Consider the following 20,163-nt stretch of genomic DNA (forward strand, 5'->3'; position numbering starts at 1 on the left):
TTTTTGTGTAGCCATTTAATATCGAAGATGGAAGAAAAAAAGCAACACTTTCGGTATACTGTGCTTTATTATTTCAAGAAAGGTAAAAACTCAACCAAAATGCAAAAAGAGATATGTGTAGCATATGGAGAAGGTGCTGTGACTGACTGAATGTGTCAAAAGTGGTTTGCAAAGTTTTATGCTGGAGATTTCTCGCTAGACGATGCTCCACGGTCAGGCAGACCAAGTTGACAGTGATCAAATCAAAAAATTAATTGAGAACAATCAACGTTATACCATGTGGGAGACAGCTGACATACTCAAAATATCCAAATCAAGCACTGAAAATCATCTGCACCAGCTTGGTTATGTGAATTGCTTTGATGTTTGGGTTCCACATAAGTTAAGTGAAAAAAAACCTTCTTGACTGTATTTCTGCATGCGATTCTCTACTTAAACTTAATGAAAACATTGTATTTTTAAAACAAATTGTGATGGGCAATGAAAAGTGGATACTGTACAATAGTGTGGAACAGAAGAGATCATGGGGCAAGCGAAATGAACCACCACCAACCACACCAAAGGCCAGTCTTCATCCAAAGAAGGTGATGTTGTGAATATGGTAGGACTGGAAGGGAGTCCTCTATTATGAGCTCCTTCCAGAAAATCAAACAATTCCAACAAGTACTGCTCCCAATTAGACCAACTGAAAGCACTCAATGAAAAGCGTCCAGAATTAGTCAACAGAAAACATATAATCTTCCATCAGGATAACACAAGATTGCATGTTTCTCTGATGACCAGGCAAAAACTGTTACAGCTTGGCTGGGAAGTTCTGATTCATCCGCTGTATTCACCAGGCATTGCATCTTCCGATTTCCATTTATTTTGGTCTTTACAAAATTCTCTTAATGGAAAATATTTCAATTCCCTGGAAGACTGTAAAAGGCACCCGGAACAGTTCTTTGCTCAAAAAGATAAAAAGTTGGGCTTCCCTGGTGGCGCAGTGGTTGAGAGTCCACCTGCCGATGCAGGGGACATGGGTTCGTGCCCTGGTCCGGGAAGATCCCACATGCCGCGGAGCGGCTAGGCCCGTAAGCCACAGCCGCTGAGCCTGCGCGTCCGGAGCCTGTGCTCCGCAGTGGGAGAGGCCACAGCAGTGAGAGGCCTGTGTATCACAAAAAAAAAAAAAAAAAAAAAGATAAAAAGTTTTGGGAAGATGGAATTATGAAGTTGCCTGAAAAATGGCACTAGGTAGTGGAACAAAAGGGTGAATACGTTGTTCAATAACATTCTTGTGAAAATGAAAAATGTGTCTTTTATTTTCACTTAAAAACCAAAGGCACTTTTTGGCCAACCCAACAGATACAGGAAGGGGTTAACATACTTGAAAAAGAAGGTAAGTACAAATCAAAAACATATAATAGATTCCCAAAAATGAAAAAGAAGAGAACATAAGTATAATACAAAAGAAAACCATTGAACTACAAAAGAAAAAACAGAAATGGACAAAGAAGAAATACAAAATCAACAGGAAAACAAGGTTTAAAATGGCAATAAATACATACATAAATGTCAGTGGACTAAATGCTCCAATCAAACAACACAGAGTAGCAGACTGGATAGAAAAATAAGAGCCTACAATACACTGCCTATAACAGACCCACCCTATGGCAAAGGACACACACGGATTGAAAGTGAGGGGACAGAAAAAGATATTTCATGCTAACAGAAATGACAAGAAACCAGGGGTCACAATACTTATATCAGACAAAACAACTTTAAAACAAAAGCCATAAAGAAAGATAAAGAAGGACACTATATAATGATAAAAGGAAGAATACATGAAGAGTATTTTACACTCGTCAACATACACACACCTAATATAGGAGCATGCAAATACAGAAAATAACTACTATGAGACGCAAAGGGAGAAACTGACAGGACTACAATAATAGTAAGACTTTAACACCCCACTCAAATCAACAGATAGATCTTGCAGGCAGAGAATCAATAAGGCAACAGAAATCCTAAATAATACAGAAAAACAGACATAACTGATATTTGGACATTACATCCAAAAAAACCCAGAATATACATTCTTTTCAAGCACACATGGAACATTCTCTAGGACTGACCACATACTCTGGCACAAAACAAGCCTCAACAAATTTAAGAGTATAGAAATTATCTCAAGCATCTTTTCTGACCACAACAGCATGGAACTAGAAATTAACCACAGAAAAAGAAAGAGAAGAAAACAATTATATGGAGATTAAACAACATGCTACTAAAAAACCAATGGGTTAACAATGAAATCAAAGAGGAAACTAAAAAATACCTTGAGACAAAAGACAATGAAAACACAACCATACAAAAACTATGGGATGCAGCAAAAGCAATTCTTAGAGGGAAGTTCATAGCAATACATTCCTTCCTCAAAAAAAACAAGAAAAATCTCAAATAAACAACATGAACCTACCACTTAAAAAAATAAGAAAAAGAAGAACAAACAAAACCTTAAGTTGGCAGAAGGAAGGAAATAATAAAGATCAGAGAGAAAATAAATAAAATAGAGATCTAAAACACAATAGAAAAAAAATCAAGAAAACCAAGAGTGGGTTCTTTGAAAGGATAAATAAGATTGACAAACCTCTGGCCAGGCTCACCAAGAAGAAAAGAGAGAGAACCCAAATAAACAAAGTAAGAAATGAAAAAGGAAACATAACAGCTGATACCACAGAAATTCAAAAAACCATAGGGAGTACTATGAACAATTATATGCCAACAAATTCAACAACCTAGAAGAAATGGACAAATTTCTAGAAACATACAGTCCACCAAAATTGAATCCAGAAGAAATAGATCATTTGAACAGACCGATCACTAGAAGTGAAATAGAATGTGTAATTTAAAAACTCCCTATAAACAAAAGTCCAGGAGCAGATGGCTTCACAAGAGAATTCCACCAAACATACAAAGAACTTATACTGATCCTTCTTTAACTCTTCCAAAAAATGGGAGAAGGGAACACTCCCAAAGACATTCTATGAAGTGACCATCACCCTGATACCAAAACCAAAGACAACACCAAAAAAGAAAATTACAGGCCAATATCTTTGGTGAATAGAGATACAAAAATTCTCAACAAAATATTAGCAAACCAAATCCAACAACACATAAAAAGATCATACACCACGATCAAGTGGGATCTATCCCAAGTTCCCAAGGTTGGTTCAACATACACAAATCAATCAATGTGATACACCACATAAACAAAAGAAAAGACAAAAAACACATCATCTCAATAGATGCAGAAAAAGCATTTGACAAAATTCAACATCCATTCATGACAAAAAGTCTTACCAAAGTGGGTACACAGGGAACATAATAAAAACTATTTATGACAAACCCACAGCCAATATAATACTCAACGGTGAAAAGCTGAAAGCCTTCATGCTAAAATCTGGAACAAGACAAGGATGCCCAGATGACTTACCTGGAGGTCCAGTGGCTAAGACTCTGCACTCCCTATGTAGGGGGCCCAGGTTCAATCCCTGGTCAGGGAACAAGATCCCACATGCCACAACTAAGAGTTTGCATGCTGCAACTAAAGATCCTGCATGCCGCAACAAAGATCCTGAGTGCCACAACTAAGACCCGGTGCAGCCAAATAAAAAATAAATAAATGACAAGAATGCCCACTCTCATCTCTTTTATTCAACGTAGTATTGGAAGTCCTAGCCACAGCAATCAGACAAGAAAAAGAAATAAAAGGTATCCAAACTGGAAGGGAAGAGATAAAACTGTCACTATATGCAGATGATAATATATATAAAAAACCTTAAAGACTCCACACAAAACCTGCTAGAACTGATAAATTCAGCCAGGTAGCAGGATACAAGATTAACATACAGAAATCGGTTGCATTTCTTTACATCAACAATGAAATATCAAAAACGGAATGTAAAAAAAACAATACCTTTTAAAATTGTAACCCCGGGACTTCCCTGGTGGCGCAGCGGTTAAGAATCCACCTGCCAACGCAGGGGACACGGGTTCGATCCCTGGTCCAGGAAGATCCTACATGCCGCCGACCAACTAAGCCCATGCACCACAACTACTGAGCCTGTGCTCTAGAACCCGCGAGCCACAACTACTGAGCCCACATGCCGCAACTACTGAAATCCGTGCGCCTACGGCTCCTGCTCTGCAACAAGAGAAGCCACCACAGTGAGAAGCCCGCACACTGCAACGAAGAGTAGGCCCCTCTCGCTGCAACTAGAGAAAGCTGGAACGCAGCAACGAAGACCCAATGCAGCCAAAAATGAATGAATAAATAAATAAATTTAAAAAATAATAATAAAATAAAATCGGAACCCCAAAAATAAAATACTTAGGAATAAACCTCACCAAGGAGGTGAAAGACTTATACATTGAGAACTATAAAACATTAATTATAGGAAACTGAAGATTATTCAAAGAAATGAAAGATATCCCAGGCTCTTGAATTGGAAGAATTATTACTGTTAAAATGGCCATACTACCCAAAGCAATCTACAGATTTAATGCAATCCCTATCAAATTACCCATGATATTTTTCACAGAACTAGAACAAATAATCCTAAAATTCATATGGAACCATGAAAGACCCAGAATTGCCAAAGCAATACTGAAGAAAAAGAACAAAATAGGAGGCATAACCCTTCCAGCTATCAGACAATACTACAAAGCTACAGTAAGCAAAACAGCATGGTATTTGCACCAAAACAGATATATGGATCAATGGAACAGGATAGAGAGCTCAAAAATAAACCCACACACCTACGGTCAATTAATCTTCGACAAAGGAGACAAGAATATACAATGGGAAAAAGATAGTCTCTTCAGCAAGTGGTGGGAAAGCTGGACAGCCATATGTAAATCAAGGAAGTTAGAACACACCTTCTCACCATACACAAAAATAAACTCAAAACGGCTTAAAGACTTAACATAAGACACGACACCATAAAACTCCTAGAAGAGAACACAGGCAAAACATTCTCTGACATAAATTGTAACAATGTTTTCTTAGGTCAATCTCCCAAGGTAATAGAAATAAAAACAAAAACAAACGGGACCTAATCAAACTTACAAGCTTTTGCACAGCAAAGGAAACCATAAACAAAATGAAAAGACAACCTACAGAATGGGAGAAAATATTTGCAAACAATGTGACTGACAAGGGCTTAATTTCCAAAATATACAAATGGCTCATACATCTCAACAACAGAAAAAAACAACCCAATCCAAAAATGAGCAGAAGACCTAAATAGACATTTCTTCAAAGAAGAAATACAGATGGTCAATAGGCACATGAAAAGATGCTCAACACTGCTAATTATTAGAGAAATGCAAATCAAAACTACAATGAGGTACCACCTCACACCAGGCAAAACGGCCATCATTAAAAAGTCTACAAATAACAAATGCTGGAGAGGGTGTGGAGAAAAGGGAATCCTCCTACACTACTGGTGGAAATGTAAGTTGGTGCAGCCACTGTGGAAAACAGTATGGAGGTTCCTCAGAAAACTAAAAATAGAATTACCATATGAGCCAGCAATCCCACTCCTGGGCATATATACAGACAAAATTATAATTCAAAACGATATACATATGCCAACGTTCACAGCAGCAATATCCACAATAGCCAAGACATGAAGACAACTTAAATGTCCATCGACAGATGAATGGATAAAGAAGATGTAGTACATATACATACAATGGAATACTACTCTGCCATTAAAAAGAATGAAATAATGCCATTTGCAGCAATATGGATGCACTAGAGATTATCATACTAAGTGAAGTAAGTCAGAAAGAGAAAGACAAATACCATATGATATCACTTATATTTGGAATCTAAAATATGATACAGGGACTTCCCTGTTAGCGCAGTGGTTAAGAATCTGCTTGCCAATGCAGGGGACACCGGTTCAATCCCTGGTCTGGGAAGATCCCACATGCCACAGAGCACCTAAGCCCGTGTGCCACAACTACTGAGCCTGCGTTCTAGAGCCTGTGAGCCATACTACTGAGCCTGCATGACACATCTTCTGAAAGCCATGCACCTAGAGCCCATGCTCCACAACAAGAGAAGACACTGCAATGAGAAGCCCATGCACCACAACAAAGAGTAACCCCCGCTCCTGCAACTAGAGAAAGCCTGTGCACAGCAACTAAGACCCAACGCAGCCAAAAATAAAAATTAAATTAAATTAATTTTAAAAAGTAATAATAAAAAATAAAATATAATACAAATGAACCTATCTATGAAATAGAAACAGAATCATGGACATGAGAACAGACTGGTGGTTGCCAAGGGGGGAGGGGGTTGGAGGAGGGATGGAGTGGGAGGTTGGGGTTTGCAGATGTAAGCTTTAATATATAGAATGGATAAACAACAAGGCCCTACTGTATAGCACAGAGAACTACATACAATATCCTATGATAAACCATAATGGAAAAGAATATTAAAAAAAGAATGTGTGTGTGTGTATATATATATATATATATATATGTATAGCTGAATCACCTTGCTGTACAGCAGTTAACACAACATTGTAAATCAACTATACTTCAATGAAAAAACAAAGACATACAGATGGCCATCAGGCACATGAAAAGATGCCCATCATCACTAATTATTAGAGAAATGAAAATCAAAACTACAATGAGGTATCATCTCACACTGGTCAGAATAGCTATCATCAAAAAGTCTAGAAACAATAAATACTGGAGAGTGTGTGGAGAAAAGGAAACCCTCCTACACTGTTGGTGGGAATGTAAATTGGTACAGCCACTATGAAGAACAGTATGGAGCTTCCTTAAAAAACTAAAAATAGAGCTACCATATGATCCAGCAATCCCACTCTTGGGCATATATCTGGAGAAAACCATGATTCGAAAGGATACATGCACTCCAAAATTCACTGCAGCACTATTTACAATATCCAAGACATGGAAGCAATGTAAATGTCCATCAACAGATGAATGGATAAAGAAGATGTGGTAATATATATATACAGTGGAATATCAGCCATAAAAAAGAACAAAATAATGCCATTTGCAGCAACACGAATGGACCTAGAGATTATCATACTAAGTGAAGTCAGACAGAGAAAGAAAAATATCATATATCACTTATATATGAACGTAAAAATCTTATGAATGTAAAAAATCTTATTTACAAAACAGAAACAGACTCACAGACTTCAAAAACAAACTTATAGTTACCAATGGGGAAAGTGGGGGGGGGGGGATTATGAGGTTGGGATTAACAGATACACAGTACTATATATAAAATAGATAATCAGCAAGGACCTACTGTACATCACAGGGAACTCTACTCAGTAATCTGTAATAACCTACATGGGAAAAAAATCTGAAAAAAAATATATATGTATATGTATAAATGAATCACCTTGCTGTACACCTGAAACTAACACAACACTGTAAATCAACTATATTCCAATATAAAGTAAAAAAAAATTTTTAAGTAAATTTAAAAAATACACAAGGAGGAAAAGAATACTGTTTGATTTACTAGAACTGTATTATCTACCTCCATTATTCAGCATCATTAGGAGATCAGCTATGTGGATTTTTCAAATAAATGAATTTTATCCTTTTACATACCAAAAGTGTTTTTAAAACATTTTAAAAAACAATCACAAGCTTACAGAAAAGAAGACACACAGTATACACCATGACTTTTCACCCAAACCACTTGAGAATAAGTTGCTGATCTGATATTCCAACACTGATATTTCCTATAAAACATGGGCATTTTCAACCATAAAAATCAGGAAATTGAGTGATATATTACTACCATATGGCCCTCAGATCCCATTCAATTTTGCCAATTCTTCCAATATGTCCTTTACAACAACAGGATCCAGTTCAGAATTACACACAGTATTACACATTGTTCAAATTACACATTGTTGTCATTGTCTCTTTAGTTTCTTTCAGTCTGGAACAGTTCCTCAGATTTTCTCTTTCATGACTGGTAATTTTAAAAATTACCAAATGTTATTTTATAGAAGGTCTCCCAAAATTTGGATTTGCCTAATATTTCTTCAGGACTAGAATCAGATTATGCATCTTTGCAGCAATATTACAGAAGTGATGGTATGATCCTTACATTGCATCTTATCGGATGGGCACGATTTCAATTTAGCTCATTACTGAGGATGTTACCTTCAATCTCCTGGTAAAGGCCGTATCTACCAGGAGATATTCCTGGCAGAATATTATTTTTTCTACTTTGCTGTTAATAAATATTTGGGAAAGAGATACACTGAGACTGTGTAAATGTCTCATAACCTCATCAAGCTTTTCCTCCATTCGTTTTAACATCTCTATTAATGTTTCTTAAATGAATGAATGATTACTGTGATAGCTATCAAAGAGTAATTGTCTAATTCCATTATTCCTCCTACATTTATTAGTTAAGATTCTACTATAAGGAAGGGCTTTGTCCTCCACACCCGCCCCAACCGCCACCTTGTTTTTCATTTTTTAAATATCACTATGGACTCATGCATTCCTCTCTTGGGCTCCAATTCCCAACCAGGTTTTTGTGGATGCCCTCCTCTCTCAGCCTCATCTACTGGTTTTTGTGGGGTTTTAAAAATATATTTATTTATTTTTGGCTGCGTTGGGTCTTTGTTGCTGCGTGCAAGCTTTCTCTAGTTGTGGCGAGTGGGGGCTACTCTCTGTTGTGGTGCATGGGCTTCTCATTGCGGTCTCTTCTTTTGTTGAGGAGCACGGGCTCTAAGCACGTGGGCTTCAGTAGTTGTGGTACGCGGGCTCAGCAGTTGTGGCTCGCGGGCTTAATTGCTCCGCAGCATATGGGATCTTCCTGGACCATGGCTCGAACCTGTGTCCTCTGCATTGGCAGGTGGATTCTTAACCGCTGAGCCACCAGGGAAGTCCCTCATCTACTGGCTTTTGGACCTCCATCGTGGTGTATTATCTTTATATATTGCTGACTTTGATTTGCTAATATTTTGTGATTTTTGCATGCATGACAGTTACCCATCTGTAGTCTTCTTGTAATGTCTTTGGTTTTTGGTAACACAGTAATACTACCTTCATAAAATGAGTTGGGACATAGTTCCTTTGCCTCTCTTTTCTGAAAAAGTTTATGTAGACTTACTTCACTCTGTATGACAGACTCTAGGTCAGAAAGAGAAAGACAAATACCGTATGCTAACACATATATATGGAATTTAAGAAAAAAATGTCATGAAGAACCTAGGGGTAAGACAGGAATAAAGACACAGACCTACTAGAGAATGGACCTGAGGATATGGGGAGGGGGAAGGGTAAGCTGTGACAAAGTGAGAGAGTGGCATGGACATATATACACTACCAAACGTAACACAAATAGCTAGTGGGAAGCAGCTGCATAGCACAGGGAGATCAGCTCGGCACTTTGTGACCACCTAGAGGGGTGGGATAGGGAGGGTGGGAAGGAGGTAGATGCAAGAGGGAAGAGATATGGGAACATATGTATAACTGATTCACTTTGTTATAAAGCAGAAACTAACACACCATTGTAAAGCACTTATACTCCAATAAAGATGTAAAAAAAACAAGTTTATGTAGAACTGACTCGATTTCCTCCTAAAATGTTTTGTACAACTCACCAGTAAAATCATCACAACCTGAAGTCCTTGTTAAGTTTTTAACTACAAATCAATTTATTTTGTAGGCATATTTCTTCTTGAGTAAGCTTTGGTAACTTATGTTCTTAAAAGAATTTGTCCATTTCATCTAAGTCACTGAATTTATTGGCATAAACCTGCTAGCAGTATTCCCTTATTACCTACATAATGTCTGTAGGATCCGCAGTGATGTTGCCTCTTTCATTCCTAATACTGGTAATTTATGGCTTTTTTATCACTTTGCTTAGAGGCTTATTCATTTTATTGATCCTTTTTTTTTTTAAAAGAACCATCTTCTGGTTTCACTGGTTTTCTCTGTCTCTGTATTCTATATCACTGATTTTTGCTCTTACCTTTAATTTCCCTCCTTTACTTATTTTGAATTTAATTAGCTCTTCTTTTTCAGGTTTCTTAAGATAGAAGCTCAGATAATTAATTCTAGACATTTTTTCTTTTCTAATATAAACATTTTATTATATAAATTTCTAAGCATTAGTTAGCTGCATTCCACAAATTTTTTGTATGATATGCTTTTATTTAACGTATTTTTGAATTTCCTTCGTGATCCCTTTTTTGATCCATGGGTTATTTAGAAATAACCGCCTGGGCTTCCAGAACTGGTGGCGCAGTGGTTGAGAGTCCGCCTGCCGATGCAGGGGACATGGGTTCGTGCCCCGGTCCGGGAAGATCCCACATTCCGCAGAGCGGCTGGGCCCGTGAGCCACGGCTGCTGAGCCTGCGCGTCCGGAGCCTATGCTCCGCAACGGGAGAGGCCACAACAGCGAGAGGCCCGCGTACCGCAAAAAAAAAAAAAAAAAAAGAAGAAATGTACTGCCTAATTTTCAAATATCTCGGGATTTTCTGTTATTGATTTCTAGTTTAACTTTGTTGTGGTCAGAAAACACATTCTGTATGACTTCAATGCTTTAAAATTTGTTTTCACTTGTTTTCTGGTTCAGAATATTTGTGAATGTTTTACAGTGGCTGAAAATAATGTGTATTCTGCCGTTCACTAGTAGAATGTCCTATAAACATCAATTAGGCTAATTTGATTAAGAGTATTAAAGTTTTCCACGTCCTTCTGATAGTTTGTCTACTCTTTCTGTTTCTTTACCAAGAGAGGTATTGAGATCTCCAACTATAATTGCAGATTTGTCTGTTTCTCCTTTAGTTCCATAGATTTTTTTTGCCTCTTCCATATCAAAGCTCTACATTTAGAGTTGCTAAATCCTTTTGGTGAACTGACTGCTTTATCATCATAAAATGTCACTTTTTACGTCAATGTTACTAGTTCTGAAGTATACTGTCTGATATTAATATAGCCAATTCAGTTTTCTTTTTATTAGCTGGCATATTCTAGTATGCTATCTAAAGGATTTTCCATCCTTTTACTTTTAACCTATCTGTATTATTATATTTAAAAACACTGTTATTCCCTCTAAAAAATAATACAAATGAATGTATATGCAAAACAGACTCACAGATACAGAAAAAAATTTGTGGTTACCAAAGTGGAGGGGAGAGGGACAAAATAGAGGTATAGGATTAACAGATACAAGCTACTACATATAAAATAGATAAACAACAAGTATACACTGTATAGCACAAGGAACTTTACCCATTTTCTTGTAAAAACCTATAATGGAGTATAATCTACAAAAATACTGAATCACTATGCTGTACATCTGAAACTAACACAATACTGTAAATCAACTATACTTCAATCAAAAAAAAACCCATTGGTATTCCTTTTGCTTTATTTAGGTCTTTTTGTTATATCTTCTATTCCATTCATTAAACTTAATGTTTTCCTTTCCAACTGTCTGTATATTTATAAGTTTTGTAATTTAAGATCGTCTGCTAATTCTGTCATCTCTTTCATTTTCTATTTATTTCTATATTTCATTTTCTCCTGGTTCTGGGTTCCTTGCATGCCTGGTAACTTCTGATTGTGAATTTTACAATGTTGAATGAATAATTTTGTTTTACTCCTTTAATGAGTGTTTAATTTGGTTCAGGCATGCAGCTAAGTTTGTTGAGGCTTGATCCTTTTTTTGGATGCACCATGCAGCATGCGGAACTTCCCCTCCCAGGGATCGAACCAGGGCCCCCTGCAATGGAAGCACAGAGTCTTCTAACCACTGGACCTCTGGGGAAGTCCAATATTTAATGGTGGATATTGTTTCTTTATTTGGCCGAGCTGTGCAGCTTGCAGTATCTTAGTTTCCTGACCAGGGATTGGTCCTGAACCTGTGCCCTCGGCAGTGAAAGCGCGGAGTCCTAACCAATGGATTACCAAGGAATTCCTTAGAGGCTTAGTCCTTTTGAACGTTTGTTTTTAAGGTTTGTAAGGGGGCATCTGCAGCAACCTTCACTCTAGGACTAATTTCGTAACACTTCCCCTCAGCCTCAAGAACCTCCTTTAACATTTCTTATGGTACAGATCTGCTGGTAACTAATAGCTCTACCTTTTTTTTTTCCCCAATCAGAAAATGTTCTCCATTTCATCTTCAATTTTTGAAGGATATTTTTGTTGTATATAGAATTTTAGATTGATTTTTATTCCCCAGCACTTTAAAGATGTTGTCTCACTATCTCATGGCTTGGGAAGTTTTTGATGAAAAGTCAGAAATCATTATTTTTCCCCTCTGCATAATGTGTTACTTTTTCCTCAGTCTGCTTTTAAGAATTCACCTCTGGTTTTCAGCAAGTTTAGTGTAAAATGCAATATAAGTGTGTTTATGCTACTTGTTATGTGTTGAGCTTCTTGGGTCTTTTTTATAATTTTATTTCTCTGTTGTGATCTTTTACCACATTATGGACAATTTCCTTTAAATTCTTGAACTTATGTGTCATAGCTTTTAAAATCCTTGTCTGCTAATTCCAAAATTTGTCATCTCTGGATATGTTTCTATTCACTTTTTCCTCTCAGTTATGGATTACATTTGTTTCTTCATATATACACTAATTTTTTATTATATCCTGGACATTGTAGATGCTACAGTGTGAGTTTGGATTGTGCTGACTTCCTTTAAAAAGTGTTGAGTTTTGTTCTAGAAGGCAGTTAATTTATTGGCTACTCAGCTTGATTCTGTCAAAGCTTGTTTTAGGATTTGTTAGGATGGCCTTTCTGAGGCCTCAACAGAATACTAAGGAGTTCCACAAGCTCCTCCTACTCTGGCATATCATGACTCAAATGTCTCCCAGCATTGTGTAAACTCTAGAATCTCCATTCAGTTCACAATCCCACTCCTCTACTCCAGTAGTTGTTCGCTGCTAGTCCTCACTGAATCTCATTCTGGAACACATGCAGCTTAGTATTTGGCCAAAAGCTCATGGGTTCCTTGTACAGATTCCTGGTGCCCCATCTCTGCACAAAAACCCCACCCCTGTACCCTGCCTCACAATTCACAACCACCTCAGCAAACCCAAACTTCTTTCTTTGTTTCATCTGCCTAGTGACTACGGTTCTCTGTTGGGTTCTAACTCTATGCACTGAAGTTCGCAAAATATCCCTACGTAGAAAACTAGAATAAATGTGTAGTCACCGCATATATTTCTCTTTTCTCAAAAATCACAGCCCTGCACCATCTGTTGCCCAATGCCTGAAAAGAGTGGATTCAAATATTTTTTCCAGTTTTATAGTTGTTCATCTTGGGAGCACAAGTATGATACTCACTACTCTATTGCAACCAAAATCACAAGCCCTGGATTCAGCCTTTTTTTAAAATCATAACTTTTGTTGGACTTTTCATGACTTTTGGGCATAAATTTAACTTTTATATTAATTCATCAAATTGTTTAACAAATATTTATTAGGCACTTTGTAGCTTTCATTTGTTGTTTTGGTTCAAAAATGACAGTTTTGGGCTTCCCTGGTGGCGCAGTGGTTGGGAGTCTGCCTGCTGATGCAGGGGACGTGGGTTCGTGCCCCGGTCCGGGAAGATCCCACATGCCGCGGAGCGGCTAGGCCCGTGAGCCATGGCCGCTGAGCCTGCGCGTCCGGACTGATGTAGCCGCAAGTTTGAAAGAAGTAAAGGAGAAAAGTGGGAAGCTAAGCAAATGGAGCAACATGGAAATCAAAGTTCCTAAGAAGACAGAAACAACTGAACATAGGTAAGAAAAATTATTGAGGAGAGCCAGAAAAATTCAGGCGTTTGTTTAAGGCAAGGTAAACAATATTAGGTTCAGGGTCAAATTAAAACAGGGAAAAGGAAAGACAAGAGAAGCTGAAGATATAAGAGGGTGAGAGGAATTGAAATAATGAGAAGAACATAGCATATAGGGAAAACTGAGGGGATGTGGACAATTCAGATAAGGGGAATGGCTTCATCCACAGTAGGAGGTGTGAGTGACTCAGGAGAGAAGAGTTGATGAGCAAGTGTGGGTGGGAGCTCAGAACTGGGAAATGAGAGCAGCCGAAAAGTGCGTAGTAAGTGAAGAGAGCTAAACCACCATGGCCAGAAGAACCACAGAGAGGACATAAGCAGACAGCTGAGAAAAATAGCTCTAGAAATATGAAAGCATTTGGGAAGAGGTGAGTGATAGATGAGATTGGCAGAGATACTAGAGCATCAATCAACATGGAAACATCCAGAAAATACATACATACATATGTAAAAAAACAAGAACAACAGCCAACACTCTCCTTGATCCTGCAAACCTTTTCAGCTATTGCCCTATCTCTCTTTCCACTTACAGCAAAATTCACAAGACAATTCTATGTGTTTCACTTCCTTACTTCCTGTTTTCTCAGATTACTAAAACTGGTTTTGTCAAGATCACCAATGGCCTTCCCATAGTCAAACCTGCTTCTCACTTGAGCTATCGACATTTCTTTTTTTAATTTTTATTGGAGTATAGTTGATTTACAATGTTTGTTAGTTTCTGCTATACAGCAAAGTGAATCAGCTATATGTATACATATATCCCCTCTTTTTTGGATTTCCTTCCCACTTAGGTCACGAAAGAGTACTGAGTAGATTTCCCTGTGCTATACAGTAGGTTCTCATTAATTATCTATTTTGAGCTATCGACATATTTGACACAGTTGATGACTCCTCCTTCTTATAACACTTTATTCTTTTCTAAGACACTATTCTCTGTGTTCCTTACTTTACTAGTTGTTCTTTTAGCATCTTTTGCTGGGTCCTCCTGCTCTTTCTTATTTCTAAATGCTAATGTGCTCTAGGCTTAGGTCTTGGATCTCTTCTCTATATTCACTTCCTATGTGATCCCATCAGGCTTTAAGACTAACTACATACATATATAACTGTATGCATCAATGATTCCTAATTTTCTTTCTTTAACTCAAACCTCTCCCTTGGTCATACTTCTACTTACCTACTGGACACCTCCTTTGGATATCTAACAAACATCCCCAATTTACATGGGTTTTCTTTTCTTTTTCTTTTTGACTGTGCCGTGCAGCTTGTGGGATCTTAGTTCCCCAACCAGGGACTGAACCTGGGCCCCCGACAGTGAAAGCGCCGAGTCCTAACCAATGGACCGCCAGGGAATTCCCATCCCAATTTACATGTTTAAACTAGAGCCACCCAAATCTCCTTTTCCAGTGTTTCCTCATTACACTATTTTTCTACTTGCTCAAGTCAAAAAACTTGGGAGTTCTGCTTTATGCTTCTATTTTTCTCATACATCACTACCCAAATCATTAGCTAATCTGCTGGTTCTACCTTTAAAATACAGCCCAAATCCAAGCATTTCTCATACTTTGTACCATTACCACTTAATCTAACCACCAATATTTCTCACCTGGATTACCACAAAATCCCCTTTGTTAGTCTTCACCCTTCTACCCTTGCCACCTACAGACGGTCTTCTCTCAGCAGCTAGACTGATCACTTTAAAATACAGATCACGCCCTCTTCTTGCTTAAAATCTTCCAATAGATTCCTATTTAAATTAGAACCCAAGGTCCTACCAGATCTAGACCCTTCAACTACTCTAACTTAATTTTCTACCAGTCTTCCCCTACCATTTTGCTCCTTCTTGTGATTCCTTGAACACACCAAACATGCTCCTACCTCAAGGACTTTGCACTTAGTATTAACACTGACTGAAATATTCTCCCCTCAGATTTTGAGTGACTCACTCCCTGTTGAATGAATGAATAAATATTTAAAGATAATTTGTTGCTATGTGAAAAAGAGAACTTCAAGAATGAGACAGGAGGTTCTCTCTAAATAAATCCACTTCTTACTATCAAAGAAAAAAAAAAAAAGAATGAAGCAGGAGGGACTTTCCCAGGGGTCCAGGGGTTAAGACTCTGTGCTTCCACTGAAGGGGGGATGGGTTTGATCCCTGGTTGGGCAGCTAAGATCCCACATGCCACGTGGCATGGCCAAAAAAAAAAGAATGAGGCAGGAAAAACAAGTTTTGAGACTACCAGAATAATTCAAAGGGAAAAGTGTGGTGGCTTGGACCAGGAAAGCAGCAGAGATGGAATGAAGGGACATATTCTGGACATATTTTAGAAGAGTAGCTAAGAATTGCTTATGAATTAGAAACAGGATGAGATAAAGGAATCACTCAAAGGATGGCACACAGGTTTTTGCATGAGCAAACACGTGGATGATGATATCATTTATTAAACTGGAGAGTACTAAGGTAGTAACAGGCTTGAGAATGTGAAAGGGATGTGGGAACAGGGAACCAAGAGTTCTATTTTGAATATGTTAAATTTGAGATGCCCATTAAATAATCAAACAGCTGGACATATATATCTACAGTGTAGGAAAGAAGTTAGGGCTATATATATAAATTTGGGATTCATCAGCATAGAACTGTTAGCGGAACCATTGACCAAAACTGTCCACCCTGGCCAGGCCCTATAGTAACCACGTGCATGAGTTATCTTACAACAGGAGGTCCTGGTAAGGAAGGCGGAACTAACAAGCTACCACCAACCGGAAGAATTCGGGAAAGGTCAAAAGGAGAGAGGAGACGCCAGTCCATATGTCCTACCAACCTCCCACAACCCTTCTCGCTGGAATCCATCTTGGCTGAGCGATGTGTGCACCACCAGGAAGGACTCTGAGTTAGAATGACTGGCCAGAGACAACGCGGAAACTAACCCGATTACCATAAAACCCAAGACTGCGAGCCATGCGGCTGAGCAGTTCTCCTGGGTTCCCTTACCCTACTGCTCTCCGTCCGGGTGCCCCTTGCCAATAAAGTTTCTTGCTCTGTCAGCACATGTGTCTCCTCAGACAATTCATTTCCAAGTGTTCGACAAGAGCAATATAACCAATACTTAAAGCTGTGAGTGAATGAGATCACCCAAGAAGAGCCAGGCAAAAGTAGACTCATCAAAGGAGACTGAAGTATGGCCAGTGAAAAAGGAGGTATGAGATCATGGTGTCATGAAAGCCAAGAGAGCAATGTTTTTTAAAAAGGGGGAAACCAACTATATCAAATCTGCAAAGAAGTTATTGAGAATTAGAAAATAACCGTTTTATCTGGCAGTATGGAGATTACTGGTGACCTTACAAGAGCAGTTTTAGTGAGGGAAAAAAAGGAGAAAAATCTAAACAGAGTGGGCTGAGGAGGAAAGGGGAAGCAATAAAGTGAAAACAATCAGTACACACAACTCTTGTGAATTTTGCTATAAACTAGAACAGAGTAGTAGCCAGAGGTTGATCTGCAGTAAAGGGAGAGTTTGTCTGTAGACTGGAGCTACCAGACCATGTTTATATGCTGATCTAAATGATCCCCTAAAGAGGGAGAAACTGCTAATGCAGGAGCAAGGACAACTGAAAAGCAAAATGCTTGACTTGGCAAAAGGGACTGATTTGATCCAGCCTCCGAGAGGACTTAACTGACTTTAAGATAAAACAATAAACAATTTAAAGGTCTCCTCTTACAATTATTATTTTTAGGCAATGAAATAGCTTTATATCATATGTTAACCAAAAAAAGAGACATGTATGATGACCAATAGCTCCTGTTATTTATGTGTTAATACCACATCAAAGGTTACAACCTACTTAGATAAAACTAAACAACTAGCTACCTGGCTACAAGTCTCCCCAAAGCGCCAGGTCCAGAATGGGTTTCAGGCTTATTCTCCTGAAAAGAAATGAGATCTATTAATGTCAGGTTGTCCAACTAACTGAGTGCGTTACACCCACATCAAATCACACTGGGCTAATGGAAGCAGACATCAAAAATATATATGACCACGCCAAATGGCTCCATTCCTTTGGACAGGGTAACCCAAGCACTGATTCTATCTGGACCAGGATCAAAATTGTTACCAAACGTAACCTGGTTCTCCTTAGGCCACTGGTTACTATAGTTCTTTTATTGGTTTTTGGCCCCTGCCTTTTTAATCTGCTTGTTAAGTTTGTCTCTTCCAGATTACAATAGTTTCACATCAGGATAATGGTGATGCAGAGATTCTGGCCATTCCTCGGAACAGATCCTGCTGGAATAACAACAGAAGTCACCCTGGGCCCCTTAATGAGACAGGGTGAGAGCTCCGTGAACCCAACTAGGTAGGGTCTATGAACCACATGCTAGCCTGAAGAAGCTACGGAAGACAGACCTTTGCCCTACATCCTCCCAAAAAAGATTTCTTGGGGCTCATGTCTCGCAGGGGGGGATTTGAGGCAGGAGATAGATGGGCCCCAGGCTGAGCAGCTGGAGTTTGTCCCCTGTGGACAGATACTCCAAGATGAATAGCAAGGAGCAAGGAGGAGCTGAGCTCTGCCCAGATAAAAGATAAAGAGACCACATGTTCCTCATTCTCGAGGTCAAGGAGACCTTCCCAACTACAGGTGCGCAAAAAGACTCCTCGGGGGCCAAAAAGGGAAGGAGCACCACCCCATAGTAGGTGATGTCAACCTACCCATAGGCCTCTTCGCTAGAATCCACCTTGGCTAAGAGACGCGTGTGCACACAGGGGAGGACCCTGAGTTAAACCAAATACAGGCTCAGGGCCAGAAAAAGCAAGATGACTGGCCAGAGGAAACCCAGAAGAAATATCCCATATAAGTGATTGAAACTACCACGAGGGCGCAACTCTCTCTCTGAGCCCGCCCGTGTGAGTCTATTCACATGTACTCTTTTTCCTCCTAATAAACACTTTACTTATGTCACTACTTTCCATGTCTTTGTGGAAATTCATTTCTACAAAGCCAATGGACCAGGGCCTTGTCACTGCCCACTGGCCCTGGTGGTCCAGTGGCTAGTATTTGGCACTTTCACTGCCACGACCTGACTTCAATCCCTGGCCAGGGAACCGAAATCCTCTTCAAGCCACTGCAAGCCAAGGCCACCTGAGATCACTTTCATAATCACAGAGTTATCTTTAGTCACATAAACGTGGAAACAACTTAAAAGACTATCAACAGTGGGTCAGCTAAATAAATTAGAGAATATAAACTCAATGAAATACTATTTAGTAATTAAAAATAATGAAACAAAGGTGTATATATATTTTAACACATCCACAGTATATCACTAAATAAATATTTGATGTGTATTGATACAATGGAAAAATAAAATTCTATTGATGTATTAAAATATTTACATGAGCGTATTTATATACACACACAGATATGTTTTTATAAACACAGAAAAAAGCCTGGAGTAAACACACAACAAACTCTTGGCAGGCAAGATAATGAGAGAGGCACATGACCCCACTATATACATGAACAAGAAAAACCTATTCAGGGAGAGGGATAAATTAGGAGTTTGGGATTAACAGATACATACTACTATATATAAAATAGATCAGCAACAGGGATTTACTATATAACAGGGGGAACAATATTCAATACCTTATAATAACCTATGATGGAATAATCTGGAAAAAAAATATGTATATAACTGAATCACTTTGCTGTATACCTGAAACTAACACATATTGTAAATCAACTATACTTCAATTAAAAAAAAAAAAAAGAAAGAAAAACCTACAGGCCAAAATGCATATAGAAAAGCCTATGTCCTATACACACACTAAGAGTTTAAACACCATAATTCACAGGACTTCCCTGGTGGTGCAGTGGTTAAGAAACCGCCTGCTTATGCAGGGGACACGGGTTTGAGCCTTGGTCTGGGAAGATCCCACATGCCACAGAGCAACTAAACTCAGGCACCACAACTACTGAGCCTGTGCTCTAGAGCCCGAGAGCCACAACTACTGAAGCCTGAGTGCCTAGAGCCTGTGCTCCACAACAAGAGAAGCCACCGCAGTGAGAAGCCGGCACATCGCGATGAAGAGTAGCCCCCGCTCGCTGCAACTAGAGAAAGCCCGTGTGCAGCAACGAAGACCCAACACAGCCATAAATAAATAAATAAATTTATTTAAAAAAAATAAATACCATTCAAACACTCATACACCAAGACTTTCATCATGGTACATTTTAATGAAAAACTAAAAGCAATCTAAATGTAAGAAAATGATGCAATTATTAAAAATGTTCATAAAAGATTTTATGTT

At 38.5% G+C, this 20,163-nt stretch overlaps 1 protein-coding gene across 2 annotated transcripts in view; it reads right to left on the bottom strand.

Moving 5' to 3' along the window:
• Positions 1-20,163, bottom strand: part of RAD50 (RAD50 double strand break repair protein) — a 98,401-nt gene that overhangs the window by 75,102 nt on the left and 3,136 nt on the right. The window lies entirely within an intron of this gene.

Source organism: Leucopleurus acutus, assembly GCF_964270905.1.
Source record: "Leucopleurus acutus genome assembly, chromosome: 3".
Classification (NCBI taxonomy): domain Eukaryota; kingdom Metazoa; phylum Chordata; class Mammalia; order Artiodactyla; family Delphinidae; genus Leucopleurus; species Leucopleurus acutus.